The sequence below is a fragment of the Megascapheus bottae genome, chromosome 1, assembly GCF_031878675.1.
Source record: "Megascapheus bottae isolate mThoBot1 chromosome 1, mThoBot2.hap1, whole genome shotgun sequence".
Lineage (NCBI taxonomy): Eukaryota > Metazoa > Chordata > Mammalia > Rodentia > Geomyidae > Megascapheus > Megascapheus bottae.
The window spans coordinates 55,446,162-55,461,101 of record NC_143509.1 but is presented as its reverse complement, the minus strand read 5'-3'; the positions used below and the strand labels follow the sequence as shown (position 1 = coordinate 55,461,101).

Below are 14,940 nucleotides of genomic sequence, written 5' to 3'. Positions count from 1 at the left end.
CACACCCACAGCTAGATTTCATATGGTGACTTCCCTACTGAGTGCTGGAAATGTTAACCATTTCAAGTTCTGGGAGCGATAGTTGAAAGGGAGGAGAGAAAAGAAGGGAAGAGGAGAGAGGGAAAGAGGGAGAGAGAGGAGGAAAGGAGGGGGAAGGAGAGGGAAAAGAATAAATATATATATATATATGTATGTATGTATGTCCTTGACCTTGAACTCAAGACCTGAACACTATCTCTTAGCTTTTTTGTTCAGGCACTTTACCACTTGAGCCAAAGCTCCATTTCCAGCTTTTTCTTTTTTTTTTTTTGCCAGTCCTGGGCTTGATCTCAATGCCTGAACACTGTCCTTGGGCTTTATCAAGGCCAGTGCTCTACCACTTGAGCCATAGCACCCCTTACTTAGCCTTTATAGTAGCTCTCTCGGAACAGGTATAAAGCAACCCCAAAGCCCATCAGCAGGTAGACAAATACCTGCTCTCCACTATACAGTTCTACACATGCTACAGTATCTATGCAGTATTCCTTGGCAAAAAAATAAATAAATAAATAAATAAATAAATAAATAAATAAATAAATAAATAAAAAAGGATGGATGGAGCCGGGAGTTTGGCCTAGTGGTAGAGTGCTTGCCTAGCATGCACGAAGACCCAGGTTCAATTCCTCGGTACCACATGCATAGAAAAAAGCCAGAAGTGGTGCTGTGGCTCAAGTGGTAGAGCTCTAGCCTTGAGAAAGTCCAAGGACAGTGCTCAGGCCCTGAGCTCAAGCCCAGGAATGGCAAAAAAAAAAAAAAAGGATGGAGCACTTAACTACATGGAGGAATTTCCTCACAATAATTGAATGGGAGTAAAATAAGCCAGGCATAGAAAACCTTAGCAAATACAGTCTAATGTGCAGTGACAGAAAGTAAATGCGTGGTTGCCTGGGCAGTGGGGAAGGAGAACTGACAAGGGGCACAAGCACACTTTGGGGGAGGGTCAAGGATGAGACGCTCGTTCTCTTGGTTGTGTTGATGGTTTGAGTGTACATGTATGTCCAAATTTACCAAAGTTACCCAGTCATGGAGATGCATGCCTGTGATCCCAGCTATCAGAAAGTTGTGGCAAGAGGATCTCAAGTTTAAGAGCAGAGTAGGCTATAAAACAAGACTGTCTAAAAGCAAATTAAACTGTACACTTTTGATGTGTGTAATATACACACACAGACACCAATTATATCTTAATCAAGTTTCTTTTCATTTAATTTACATTTTTTTCTTGGTCATGGGACTTGAACTCAGGGCATGGGAGCTGTCTCTGAGCTTGTTTGCTCAAGGCTAGTGTCCTTTACCACTTTGAGCCTCAGCACCATTTCCATTTTTTGAGTAATTAATTTGAGATAAGACCCTTACAGAGACTTTTCTGCCAAGACTGGCTTTGAAGCACAATCCTCATCTCTCAGCCTCCTGAGTAGCTTGGATTACAAGCACAAGCCACTGGCATCCTACTTTATTTCCAGTCCTGGGGCTTGAACTCAGGGCCTGAGCACTGTCCTCAGATGTTTTTTGCTCAAGGCTAGTGCTCTGTCACAGCACCACTTCCAGCTTTTTTCTGTGTATGTGGTACCAAGGAATTGAACCCAGGGCTTCGTGTATGCTAGGTAAGCCTTTCACCACTAGGCCACACTCCCAGTCCTTTGTTTTTTAAGGAGGGTTTGATCTGCTCAGAATGTCAGTTAAATACAGTATGTTGCATGAACTTGCAGTCAGGAATGTGCTGGGAACAGCAGATATAAACATTCTCTTACTTGGCAGGAGTATCTGACCACTATCCAGTCACCATGTGTTTGGGCTCAGATCACTGGCAAGTCAGCCCCACATGTGCTTTGTCTTTGTGTTCTTGGGCAAGTTATTTCATCTTTACCAATCTCACTTTCCTCATCTGTACAAAGGAGATAATAACCAGTCTGATCAAATAGGGCTATTAAGGGAATTCAACAAAATGACACACAGGAAGCATGGAGCCTGGCAACTTGTGCGTGCTCAGGAATGTAGTAAACATTCAATAACTGGTGTTTGTAAGCCTTAGTGTTTCCACAAAACCTCTTACATCTATAATTCAGAAGCACATGAGCTCATATTTGGATTATAAGATAGGATGGATATTTATCTCCTTAAAAAATTGGTGCTTATGTCTTCTTTATTAAAAGCTTTTAAATGGAAAGGAAGACTTATTTATTTAGGTCTCAGAGTAAAAGCAACAGGTAAATTTCATTTTGTTAAATATGACAGAGGCCAGCCCTCAAGACAGAAACTAGCTGGTCTGAAACAAGAAATCCAAGATTGAAGTTCACTAACTCCTCTGTGTCTGCTGGGCAGATATGTATCTAATTTATCTCCAGGTTGGTTTTACCCTTCCTCCTTCCTGTCCCATGATTGCTAGAGGGTGGCCTTGCTGCTTTCAAGTGACAAGACCCCAGAGAGACAAGACCCTACCTCACCTGCTCCTAATCTCCCCTACTCTGTGAGAATGCCTTCCAGCCAATGTCCTCCTCTTTCCTGAACAAGTTTGCCAGTCTTCCTCCCCCTCCTCTGATCTCAGTGTCTCCGAGGAAGGACAGCTCCTCCCTCCCTCAACAAATACAGCCAGGCTAGTCCCACCCTCTGTGGAGAACGTTCCACTGGTCAGTGTCTCCCCAGTTCCTTCCCATGTCTTAAAAATAAGATCTTGGCCTAGTTACCCTAGCCCTTCCCTTGACCCTGCTACTCGCAGACTCCCAGACTCTCAGCCCTTATCTCTCCCCTTCCTTTTAAAGCTAGTAGCCTGTTGCCTCTATTTCTTCCCCTCTGTTTCTTAAAATCTGGCCATTCTCTGTCACCCCCTAAAAAAGAATTAAGAACTAAAAGGGGGATCAAACCCTTCCAAGTCTGAGAAATTAAACAAAACCTGCCTCTTCCCAAAGGTACAGATGGATGTGCTGACTGTTGGTCTCCACAGCTGGCCCCAGAGAATGTGGGGCCCTGAGGACAGAGGAATATATGGCAAGGGGACAGAAGCCATGCGGCTCTAGTTTGAGGACACCAGTTTCCAACAGTAGAGCAGTTTGGTTTCCTGGAGATGGGAGGAGCTCTAAGTTCTGACAGGAGAGAAAGGTCCCTAAAAGGCTTGAACCCCCTGCCCCAGCCCCGCAGTGGCCCTGGACACCGAGCAGCTCCCCTGTTAGGAGGACGACTCCATGGGAAACTGGCAGGAGCCAGGGAGAGATTTTCCTGGACACCAGCTACAGCAAGCTTGTGAGAGTTCATGGTCACAGAGGCCAGATCCAAATGTAGCGAAGAGGATAGCAGGGCAAGAACCATAGACAGGCTGGAAAGGGATAAGGCAGGCAAAGCTCCATGGTGGTCACTAGGCAGAAAAACAGACTTGGGGGAAACAGGTCTGGGAATGTGGCTTAGTGGTAGAGTGCTCACCTAGCATGCATGAAGCCCTGGGTTCGATTCCTCAGTACCACATAAATAGAAAAGGCCACAAGTAGTGCTGTGGCTCAAGAGGTAAAGTGCTAGACTTGGGCAAAGGACACTCAGGGATAGTACCTAGGCCCTGAGTTCAAGCCCCAGGACTGGGAGGGGAGGGAGGCAGAAGAGAACGAAATAAGTAACATCTGGAGTTTGGAAGGAAGCCCAGGAGCTTCTCAATTAACTTCCCTGGAGAGCAGGCTTGTTTCTGTGGCATGCACTGGTGGTATAGGGCCAGTACACTGCCTGCCACGTTAGGTAGCTGCTCTGATGCCGAGCTGCCCTGTGTGCAAGTCTTCCTTTCCTTAGACTCTGAGCTACTTTTCTACGGCCATCCTTGTCCATCTCCTGGACCAGGCAGAAAGGTGCACTCCATCTTCTGAGATGACAGCCTCTGCCGACTGACATCCTTCTTATGGTATCCATCCCGAGACAACATGGTTTCCATACCCGGCACCACCCACTCACCCCCAGCTTTGCTAGGACAGACCCCTTCCCTCCACGTGGTATGACCGACACAGAGGAAGGCAGGGGTGGGACAGCGGAGAGTGGAGAGGGCAGGAAAGACCCAGGCACCAGGTTCAGTAGGCTAATGTGACCTGACTCACATATACAGAGATGATGCTCCCACTGACATGCAAGGGGTCCTGATCAGAGGCCCAGGTGCAGCTCCCGTGAGGAATATTCACTCTATGTTACTCCCATCTCTAACTCACTGTAATTAAATTAGCAGTCACCCAAATGAAGGGGTCAAGACAGCTATCAACACAGCCCACGGGCCTGTCACTAGAGAGTCACCTGACACATGTTTCCTGGCCCAGGTTTCCTCTCTGCTGCATGAACAACGGTATCTGGAGAAGATGAGGCAGAAATCAGGGAGCCCATCTCACAGATAGGGAAACCAAGGGCTGCTCTCCAGCAGCACACCGACCTCGGGCAGTCCATGGCTCCCTGAAGTCCTAATGACTGTCGGTCACAGTACAACTGTGTTTAATAAACAGGGAAGTCCTGGCCCCAGAGACAAATGGCATTTGCCAACTGCCTTTCCTTAGGATTATTTCAGCCTGTGCTACAGTTGGCAAATAGGGGCAGGAGGGGAACTGGGATGGTCCTCTGGACGAGGAGTGGATGTACTTGAAAAATCACCCCTCACTTCTCTTCCTTCGGGACTTCAAAAGACAGAGGTGCCGGGTACCCAGGGCACACACCTGCAATCCTAGCTGATCAGGAGGCTAAGGTGTAAGGATCACGGTTCAAAGCCTGCCTGTGCCAGAAAGTCTGTGAGGCTCTTATCTCCAATTAACCACCAAAAAGTCAGAAGTAGAGCTTTGGTACGGGTGGTAGAGAATCCATCTTGAGGAAAAAAGCTGAAGGACAGCACCTAGGTCCCAAGTTCTAGCTCCAGTACCACACACACACACACACACACGCACACACACACACTCTCAAGAGCAGACCCTCTAATATCTAGGGGAAGCACACTTAACTTATGGACATGGGTCCAGCTTCCATCTCTGGCTGGTCATTTCTAGCTGTAAAACCCTGGAAAAGTTATATAGAACCTTCCTAAGCTTGTTCCTTGTCATAAGGGGACAGTACAGCCAATTTCGGGGACTTAGTGAATTAAGCCTGTTTCTTGGCATAGAGCTCAGCCCTGTAACACATTCAGCAGACAGAGAATGTTAATGGTCACCTCAGGGAAGGGGGACTGAGTCCAGGGTAGGCCAGGAGCACTATCAACTACCATTTCAACCTCAGGCTCCTGTGGACCTCCCAGAGGCTGCCCACAGCCTACACCCTCAATTCTGTCCACTTCACACATCACTCTTCCATCTGGAGAGGTCTTGGAGGCAGGAACTGTGGTTACTCAACTGTGTACCCCTCATTCCACCTTACTGGAGGGGAGCCTTGTAAACAATGAATTAATACTTTTCCAATGTAACAATAAGACATTTAAAGTAAGCCTTTTAAGAGAGAACAGGTGTTGGGGAAGGAAGAGAGGCTAACCTACGCAGCTAGTGGCAGATTTTACATCAAAATCTGAGTTTGTCCTGGGCACTAGTGGTCATACCTGTAATCCTAGCTACTCCAGAGGCTGAAATCTGAAGATCCAGGTTCAAAGCCAGCCTGAACAGGAAGGTCTATGAGGTTCCTATCTCTAATTAACCACCAGAAAACTGGAAGCGGAGCTGTGGCCCAAAGTGGTGGAGTGCTAATCTTGAACACAAAAGCTCAGGGACAGTGCCCAGGCCCTAGGTTCCAGCACCACAACTCAAAAAAAAAAAAAAAGATCTGAGCTTGAGGAACCAATGAGTCATAATTCCATACAAGGGAAACCAAGACTATTTGAGATTGGCTTCCTAAATTATACTCACATTCAAGCCTGTTTCCATTACTTTATACCAATAAACACGTTGACATTAGTAGTTTGTTTTTTCCTGTTTCTACCCATACTTGTTGTGGTTAAATTTAATGAGGACAAAAATGTAGGATTTCTTTGCTTGGGAAAAAAAAATTTTGTTCTGTGACTCAGGGATGAACACATCCTCCTCAAGCTTAAACTCAAGACATTTTTTTTTTTTTTTTTGGTGGGTCATGGGGCTTGAACTCTGCGCTGTCCCTGAGCTTTTCAGCTCAAGGCTACCGCCCTACCCTTGAGTCAAGCCCCACTTCCTGTTTTCTAATGATTAATTGGAGATAAGAGTCTCAGGTCCTTTTGTGCCCGGGGCTGAACCTTGATTCTCAGATCTCAGCCTCCTGAGTAGCTAGGATTATAGGCGTGAGACACCACCAGGCTCCTGGCATAACTCAAGACATTTCTAGTGTGAGCAGGGTTCAATATGAACTGAAGAAAATTTCAAAATGTTAAGAAGACAAGCACTAGGGGCTTGAAATAGTCCTAAATTCCTCAGGAGGCTGAGATCTGAGGATCACAGTTTGAAGCCAGCTCAGGTAGGAAAGTCTGAGATTCTTGGCTCTAATTAACCACAAAAAGCCAAAAATGGAGCTGTGGTTAAAATGGTATAGTACGATCCATGAGAAAAAGGGGCAGCATCTAAACCCCCAGTTCAAGCCCAACATATATAAGGTTGAGCCATATGAATTTTCTATGGAGGGGCACATAAGGATGTAGCAGAAGATAGAGCTCCTTTCTACCATGTGTAAGGCCCTGGGTTTGGATTCTAGCATTACATAAGGAAGGAAAGAAAGAATGGAGGAAAGTATGGAGGAAGAGACGAGAAGTCTATTTTATAGAAGAAAAATACCAATAGGCAAATATCATATGCCGTTAACAGTTAATTGTCAATAGTATTATATGAGTCAATGTAATGTTTACAAATAGGTTGCTTTACCTCCTTCCTATTGAATCTGCAGGCTCAAATCAAATCCGAAGGACAGGGACTTTTTTTTTTTCCATTTACACTATTCTTGCTACTGAGATAAACCTAGAAACAGCATGCTGAGTTTGAAGTCAAAAGATGCATATAAAAGTTAGGCAAGACAGGCCCGGAGTTTGGCCTAGTGGTAGAGTGCTTGCCTAGCATGCATGAAGACCTGGGTTCAATTCCTTGGTACCACATGCATAGAAAAAAGCTGGAAGTGATGCTGAGACTCAAGTGGTAGAGCTGTAGCCTTGAGAAAGTCCAAGGACGGTGCTCAGGCCCTGAGCTCTAGCCCAGGACTGGCACACAAAAAAAAAAAAACTTAGGCAAGACAGCAAGCATGATGGGAGGGTGGACAGTGCACAGCAAGAGGTCCTGGGAGCTCTTTAACTTCAAAAGCACAAAGGCATGTCTTATTCACCAGATAGACAGGGAGCTCGGTGCTGGGACTCAGATTTATAAGAAAAAAAGATACAGTCCTTGCCTTTGGGGGATTTTACTGTCTCTGTGAAAAAGCACACAAATAAAAATATGATCATGGGCCTGGAGCATAGCCTAGTAATAGAATGCTCGCCTAGCATGTACGAAGCCCTGGGTTCGAGTCCCTGGACCACATACACAGAAAAAGCCAGAAGTGGTGCTGTAGCTCAAGTGGCAGAGTGCTAGCCTTGAGCAAAAAGTGTCTAAGGACAGTGCCCAGGCCCTGAGTTCAAGCTCTAGGACTGGCAAGCAAGCAAGCAAGCAAGCAAGCAAGAAAGAAAGAAAGAAAGAAAGAGAGAAAGAAAAAGAAAGAGAAAGAAAGAGAGAAAGAAAAAGAAAGAGAAAGAAAGAAACAAGATCATACCTAGGATGCCCGATGTATGAAGCCCTGGGTTCGAGTCATTGGACCACATACACAGAAAAGGCCAGAAGTGGTGCTGTAGCTCAAGTGGCAGAGTGCTAGCCTTGAACAAAAAGTGTCTAAGAACAGTGCCCAGGCCTTGAGTTCAAGCTCCAGGACTGGCAATAAATAAATAAATAAATAAATAAATAAATAAATAAGATCATACCTAGTATGCCGGGCGTGATGGCTCACACCTGTAATCCTAGCTACTCAGGAGGCTGAGATCTGAGGATCAAGGTTCAAAGCCAGCCTGGGCACAAAAGGACCCGAGACTCTTATCTCCAATTAACCTCTAGAAAAAATGGGAAGTGAGGCTTGGCTCAAGGGTAGGGTGGTAGCCTTGAGCTGAAGACAATGCCCAGGGATAATGCCCAGGCTGAGTTCAAGGCCCATGACCCATAAAAAAAAAAAAAAAATCACACCTTGGGTAGACATGATCAAGGACCCGGCCCCAAGGACCCAGGCCTAGTCTAGATGCCCAGTCAGAGAGGTTTCCTGACCCAATTAAGCCGAGGTCTGCACCAGGAGGCAGAGGTTGGATGTGTGTGGTAGGGTGGGAAACCCACAGAACTGGAGGAAGAAGGGAGGGATGAAAACCTAAGCACTGGGTGCTCTCAGGGCAGGGGAACCACCCTGCACACAATGGGACACACTTAGTTATCCATTTGATTAAATCTACAGGATGGACACCCGCCACCAAGGTCAATGAACCCTAAATAAATCATAGGTTCTGACTGATCAACACTGCTCAGTGAGTGGGAGCAGTATCCCACACTGGTGAGGGAGGCTGATGGGGCAGGAGGCTGGAGGAGCAGACCAGCTCTAAAAAAATTAGGCTAGTCAAAAAAGAGACAGGAAAGAGGGAATCCAAGGGTGGAGTACTCCAAGCAGAGGAAACATTGTGCAAGGGCTTGGCAGGAGTCGGCCAGCTGACCAGCGGTCATTCAAGTTGGAACGCAGAGGTCGCTGGGCGGAGGCTGGGAGAACACCTTGCCCCAGGCCTACTCTTGGCTGCCACGGTCAGTGAGTGGAGCCACCCGCCTGTGCAGCTGTCTTCTAGGGCAGAGGCAAGATGGAGAGCAGCTGATTTACCTCCAGGGTAAAAGGATACACACTCACCATGCCTAGCTGACAACACTGAGGAATAATCCAGCTGGTTCCTGACACTACAGGAGGGCAGACAGCTGTTGGCAAGGCAATGAAGCCAGCAGCATAGGGAACCTCTGTGTCACAGGTGAGAGCTGTCACCTCAGAGACAATGCTGGTGGAATGATTCAAAAGCCCGTGTTACATCACCACTGACTGCAACACAGAGAGCCAAGGAGAACCATCATCAGACAGCAGCCGGCACAGGTGGAGGCTCTGCACACCTGACCTGCACACACCCTCTCAGGAAATCCAGTACTTGCATGGTGTTTTCTGGAGATGCTGGAGCAGAGCAGAGACAAGTAGACTTAGGATGAGATCATCCACAGAAGCAGCAAGAGCCAGCCAGAACAGACAGCACAGGAAAGGCTCTCTTGGAAGATACTACGGCCCTCGATGTGTTGCTTCAGGGAATTCATGCATGCTTAAAACAAATGACACAGATCTAAAGTGTAGTAGACACCAGACAACAAGTCCAAAGACACCAAGTTAACACTGTGGAAAATGGGAGCAGCAGGGTGCAGAAAGGAACTCCTCACAGCCAGCCATGCCTTACTGTAAGGGACAGAAAAGGATGACCACTGGTGAGCCCTGGTCACTGAGATCTGAAGATCAAGGCTGGAAGCCAGGCTGGTCAGAAAAGTCTGTCAAGACTCATCACCAATTAAACCCAGAAAAAAAGGCAGAAAAGGAACTATAGTACACATGGTAGAGTGCCAGTCTTGAGTAAAAAGTGAAGGGACAGTGCCTAAGCCACAAGTTCAAGCCCAAGTAGTGGCATACACGTGCAAACACACAAGCAAACACAGACACACATACACACAGACTCCAAGGAAAGGTGGAGTCGCTGTGATCTAGTCCTTTGTGGTAAGCTGTACTGATCAGCACAGGTGAAAGGCCTTTCTCTTCCCTTCCAACTCCACCCGCTGCCTTTTCCCAAGGAGAGCCTACCAGCACCTACAGAGCCAGTAGTCAGCCAAAGAACTGGAGCTCAAGGTAGGATAAAAGGACTCTAAACGCAGTGCTGGAGCCAGGAGTTTGGCCTAATGGTAAGAGCGCTTGCCTAGAATGCATGAAGACCCAGGTTTGATTCCAGCAAAAAGCTGGAAGTGGTGCTGTGGCTGAAGTGGTAGAGTTCTAGCCTTGAGAAAGCCCAAGGACATTGCTCAGGCCTGAGTTCTGTCTCCACAACTGGCAAAAATAAATAAATAAATGAATGAATGAATGAATGAAATAAAATAAACCCAGTGCCCTTCCTCTACACTGTACCACTGCCACCTCCCAATGTGCCTGATCTCTGGGACCAGAAAGAGAATGGGCTTTGGAATAAACTAGATGGAGTCAAGTGAACAGAATAATTGCTTTGGTTTCGTGAGGCCCAGCTCACTTGTACTCCTACACAGAGTGGTCCCACCAGCCCTCAGAAGATGTGGTCTCTATTTTAGACTAGAATGTTCTCACCAGCAAAGGAATAAAGGACTTCATCCACATTGGAAAACAAAATGTTTTCACTCAACAAAGCGACTTCATTTCAGATTTGTTCATCTAATTTTGAGAGGACAGAAATGATGCAGAAATTTAACACTCAATGCGATTGTACCTCCTGTGCAATCTGAGGGTCAACTTGCAGAAGTCCTATGGGAATAAAGCTAGTGCTGGGAAAAGCCATTACTCAGACCAAGACAAAGTATAAACAAGGTCAACCTTAGGCTTCTGGGAAAGATAAGAAATTAGGGTGATGGCATTCATCTCTAAACTCTTTGGGAATAGGGCACTACCAAAAATGCCTGCCTGGGTGAGAAAGCCATCCTTTAGCTATGGAAGCTGAAAAACTGCTTCTCACAGAAATGGGGGCACCTAGGGTGGGGGTGGGGGGCAATAAAACAACTCAAAGCTGCCACTCATTTTATTTCTACAAAACAAAAATCCTAAATAGAAGCAGGTAGTGTCCTTCTTGCAAAAAAACACAGTTTTCTAAGAAACACGGAGCAGGCTGTCGAGACAAGAGTTAAGTCAGTCATGTGAATGGCTGGTTTCATTTCCCTAAGTCACACAAACCAATGACACGTACTCCAACCCAAGGAGAGCAGGGTGAGAACAAAATGAGAGCCAAAGGCTCCTCATGGTGCTGTGAGATCAGGTCCATCTCCATGGGGCCAGGGAAAGAAGACAAAGAGAGGGCAGCTGCAGCAGGGACTGTCCAGGCAATTCCTTAAGAAGTGTCCAGCAGTGCTGGGGATTCCAGGCCTTCCCTGTCCCCTCTGTCACACCAGTCTGCAGCATTACGTGGAAGGGCCTGGAATCTGGGTGATCAGGGATAGGCAGAAAACTCTTTAACAAAGTAAGGAATGCTTCATTTCAAATGACATCTGAGTGGTAATCCTTAGGGATAAACAATGGATACACGAGGTTAAATTTCACTATTCTTCCCACTTTAGAAAGTTCAAAATACTCCATACTTTAAAAAATCATAGGGGCCGGGAGTGTGGCCTAGTGGTAGAGTGCTTGTCTAGCATGCATCTGGGTTCAATTCCTCAGTACCACATACATAGAAAAAAGCCAGAAGTGCTGAGGCTCAAGTGGTAGAGCTCTAGCCTTGAGAAAGTCCAAGGAGAGTGCTCCCGCCCTGAGTGTAAGCCCAGGACTGGTTAAAAAAAATTTTTTTAATTAAATTTAAAAAAAATTAAAAATCATAATGTTCATAATGAAAACTTAGGTAAATTTTTAAAAATTAAGTAACACATATAATTTCCCTTTCAGCTTTTTTCTATACATGTGGTACTGAGGAATCAAACCCGGGACTTCGTGCATGCTAGGCAAGCACTCTACTACTAGGCCAAACTCTTGGCCCCAACACATATAATTCTATCTCCTAAGAAAATGACTTGACTTGGGTCAAGAGCTGGGGCTTGAACTTGGGCCTTGTGTTCTTAGTTAGGTTTTCCTCTCTAAGTTGACATTATACTACTTGAGCCACACCTCCACTTCCCAGTTTTTGGTGCCTAATTGGAGATAAGTCTCAAGGACTCTCTTGTTCAGGCTTGGTTCACAGGTCTTACTCTCCTTAGTAGGTAGGATTACAGGTATGAGCCACAAGCTCCTGGCTGTAAATATGTTCCATATTTTTTTCTTTTATTTGCTAAACAGAATCATCTTGTTCATACTGCTTTATGCCTTGCTTTCCATGCCCCTGCCTTAATTGTCTCAAGTATTATTCAAGTCTTTAAATTGTTTTAATAGCACAGTTATTCTAGTCTTTTACCAAAAGGTAGTACCCAACAAATTCCCAATTTTTTGCTAGCATAAATAAGGCTTCCATGAACCAAGAAAGACAGCATTTATTGTAAACAAGTGGTTTCAAGTGACCAAGAAGTGATTTCTGTGTAAGTATAGTGTGTGACAGCACAAAGGAAAAGGAAAGGAAAAGGTGGTTAGCAGACTGCATGATTCAAAGCTGTCATTAACCTCCCATGCATTACCAATGGCAAAAGCCTCAGCAAAAACCTCAAATGGTATAAGGCAGAAATCAACATGTTCATTAAAAACGCCTCTCAGTCAACAATAATTCACCGGGTCCTGGCGATGAATTCAAACTATCTGCTAGAATCCCCTGAAATACTCAATTTCAAAGGGTGGAAGTATTCCATCCATCTGAGAGAGGGCAGGGAGATTTTTCAGGCATGAGAGCAGACCCGCTGGTCCACTAGATAACTATGGTCCAAGCAATCAAGTTGTTCCAATTAATCTGGTAGAAGTAATACAGTAGGACTTGCCTATGCCTCTAACTAGGTTCCCTTCCCCACACCCAAGAAGACTTTATTTAAAGGCTTCAAAGAAGCCCAAAAGAAGAAAAACCTACAAAATTATCCAGGTAGGTAGATGAGAGGAATCTTGTATTTTCCTCAAGCTATTTTCTGCCAGGCTAACATGTAGAAACTGACTAGAGGTCTGTGAAGATATCATCTCTTAAAACTAGTTATCTGAATGCCCGTAAAAATATCACTCTATAATCCTATCTATTCAGGAGGCTGAGTTCTGAGGATTGTGGTTCAAAGCGTGAGATTTCATGTCCAATAAACCACTCAGAAAAGGAGAGAAGTGCTGTTTGGCTCAAGTGGTAGAGTGCTAGCCTTCAGCAAAAGAAGCGCCCAGGCCTAGAGTTCAAGTTTCAGGACTGGCAAAAATAAATAATCAAAAATGTCTTTCTAGAATACATCCATAAGCTATTTTGTGACATAAAAACCTCAGAGACATGGGCCGGGAGTTTAGCCTAATGATAAGAGTGCTTGCCAAGCATGCACAATGACCCAGGTTCGATTCCTCAGTATCACATACATAGAAAAAAAAAGCCAGAAATGGTGCTGTGGCTCAGTGGTAGAGCTCTAGCCTTGAGAAAGCCCAAGGACAGTACCCAGGCCCTGAGCTCAAGGCCCAGGACTGGCAAAAAAAAAAGGGCTCGGAGACAAACATGTTCTAAGCTGTGTTTCAACTGGTTTCCAGACTGCTAAAAAAAAAAAAAAAAAAAAAAGCATGTGAACCAAATCCTGGGTGAAGAGCCACTGGGACTCCCACTCCAGGAGCAATGCCAAGACTCAGTGACAGTGACGGCAGGATGGAGGGACCTCAAGAAGACTGCAGGGCATTTGCTGCATCCTCTGCCTTTTCTCTCCCCTTCCGCATCTCTGACTACCATGTGGGGTTTCTTATTTTAGAAAGTACTCTGTAGCTCCATTCTCATCTGTACCAAAGACTGGAGAAGAAAAGTGCATGCATACTGCTTGCTGAGCTCAGAAACTCGTAGTGCATACAATTCAGAGCTGTTCACTGAATAGTTGTGCAACCTCTCAACTAGAGTCTAATCTCTTTTCCTGCCCTCCCCAAACAGCAGCATTCCTAACCACCTCACTGAACTTGCCTGGACTTTCAAGAAAGCATTACCATTTTTAAAGAAAATATGATGAGTTGACGGAAAAATGCTAAGTATATGCACAAAGACTAGAAAGATTGCAAAACTTGCAAAGTATGTGTTATAAGGAACTTGACTGGTTATTTTTACACCTTTTGTTGTCAACTGCATTGTTTTGACTCTGTGTGTGTGTGTGTGTGTGTGTGTGTGTGTGTGTGTGCGCACGCGCGCATGTGCGCGCGCCTTGGAGCTTGAATTTAGGGCCAAAAAAAAAAAAATCTCATGAACTTTACTGCCTGGCTTTGAATCTCAATTCTCAGATCTCAGCTTCTTGAATGGCTAGGATTACAGGCATGAACCACTGGCACATGGTGAAATTTTTTTTTTCCAGTTCTGGGGCTTGAACTCAGGTCTGAGCACTGTCCTTGGGCTTTTTCAAGGGTAGAGCTCTGTCCACTTGAGCCACACAGCACCACTTTCAGCTTTTTCTATGTATGTGGTACTAAGGAATCAAACCCAGGTCTTCATGCATGCTAGGCAAGCACTCTACCACTAGGCCAAATTCACAGCCTCTGAAAATTATTTTTTTTTCTTTTTTTTTTTTTTTTTTTTTGCCAGTCCTGGGCTTGAGCTCAGGGCCTGAGCACTGTCCTTGGACTTTCTCAAGGCTAGAACTCTACCACTTGAGCCTCAGCACCACTTCTGGCTTTTTTCTATATATGTGGTACCAAGGAATCGAACCCGGGTCTTCGTGCATGCTAGGCAAGCACTGTAACCACTAGGTCAAACTCCCGGCCCCTCTGAAAATTATTTTAAGGGTAAGTTAATAGCAATATTCCATTCATATATTTCTCTAATCAGAACTTTTTAAAGCATGAGTTCATCTCTAACCTGTCTATGTCATTCCTCTGGATTTATGTATCACAGAGAAGCAGAAGAAAGCAATATATAGACAGGCAATCAGAGGGGTCACACAATTCCTTTTTTCCAGCTGGGCTATCCAACAGGACAATCCTGTAAGTATAACAAAATTAGGCTAGAAAATTCTGTGAGGTTCTATGACCTGACTTTTGCTCTTTTCTCCTGAAAAGAATCCCCCCCAAAAAGCCAAGTTTATTACCACAAAA

The 14,940-nt window shown here is 45.3% G+C and overlaps 1 protein-coding gene across 1 annotated transcript in view; it reads right to left on the bottom strand.

Moving 5' to 3' along the window:
• Positions 1–14,940, bottom strand: part of Itgb5 (integrin subunit beta 5) — a 109,098-nt gene that overhangs the window by 55,687 nt on the left and 38,471 nt on the right. The gene's annotated exons all lie outside the window — the stretch shown is intronic.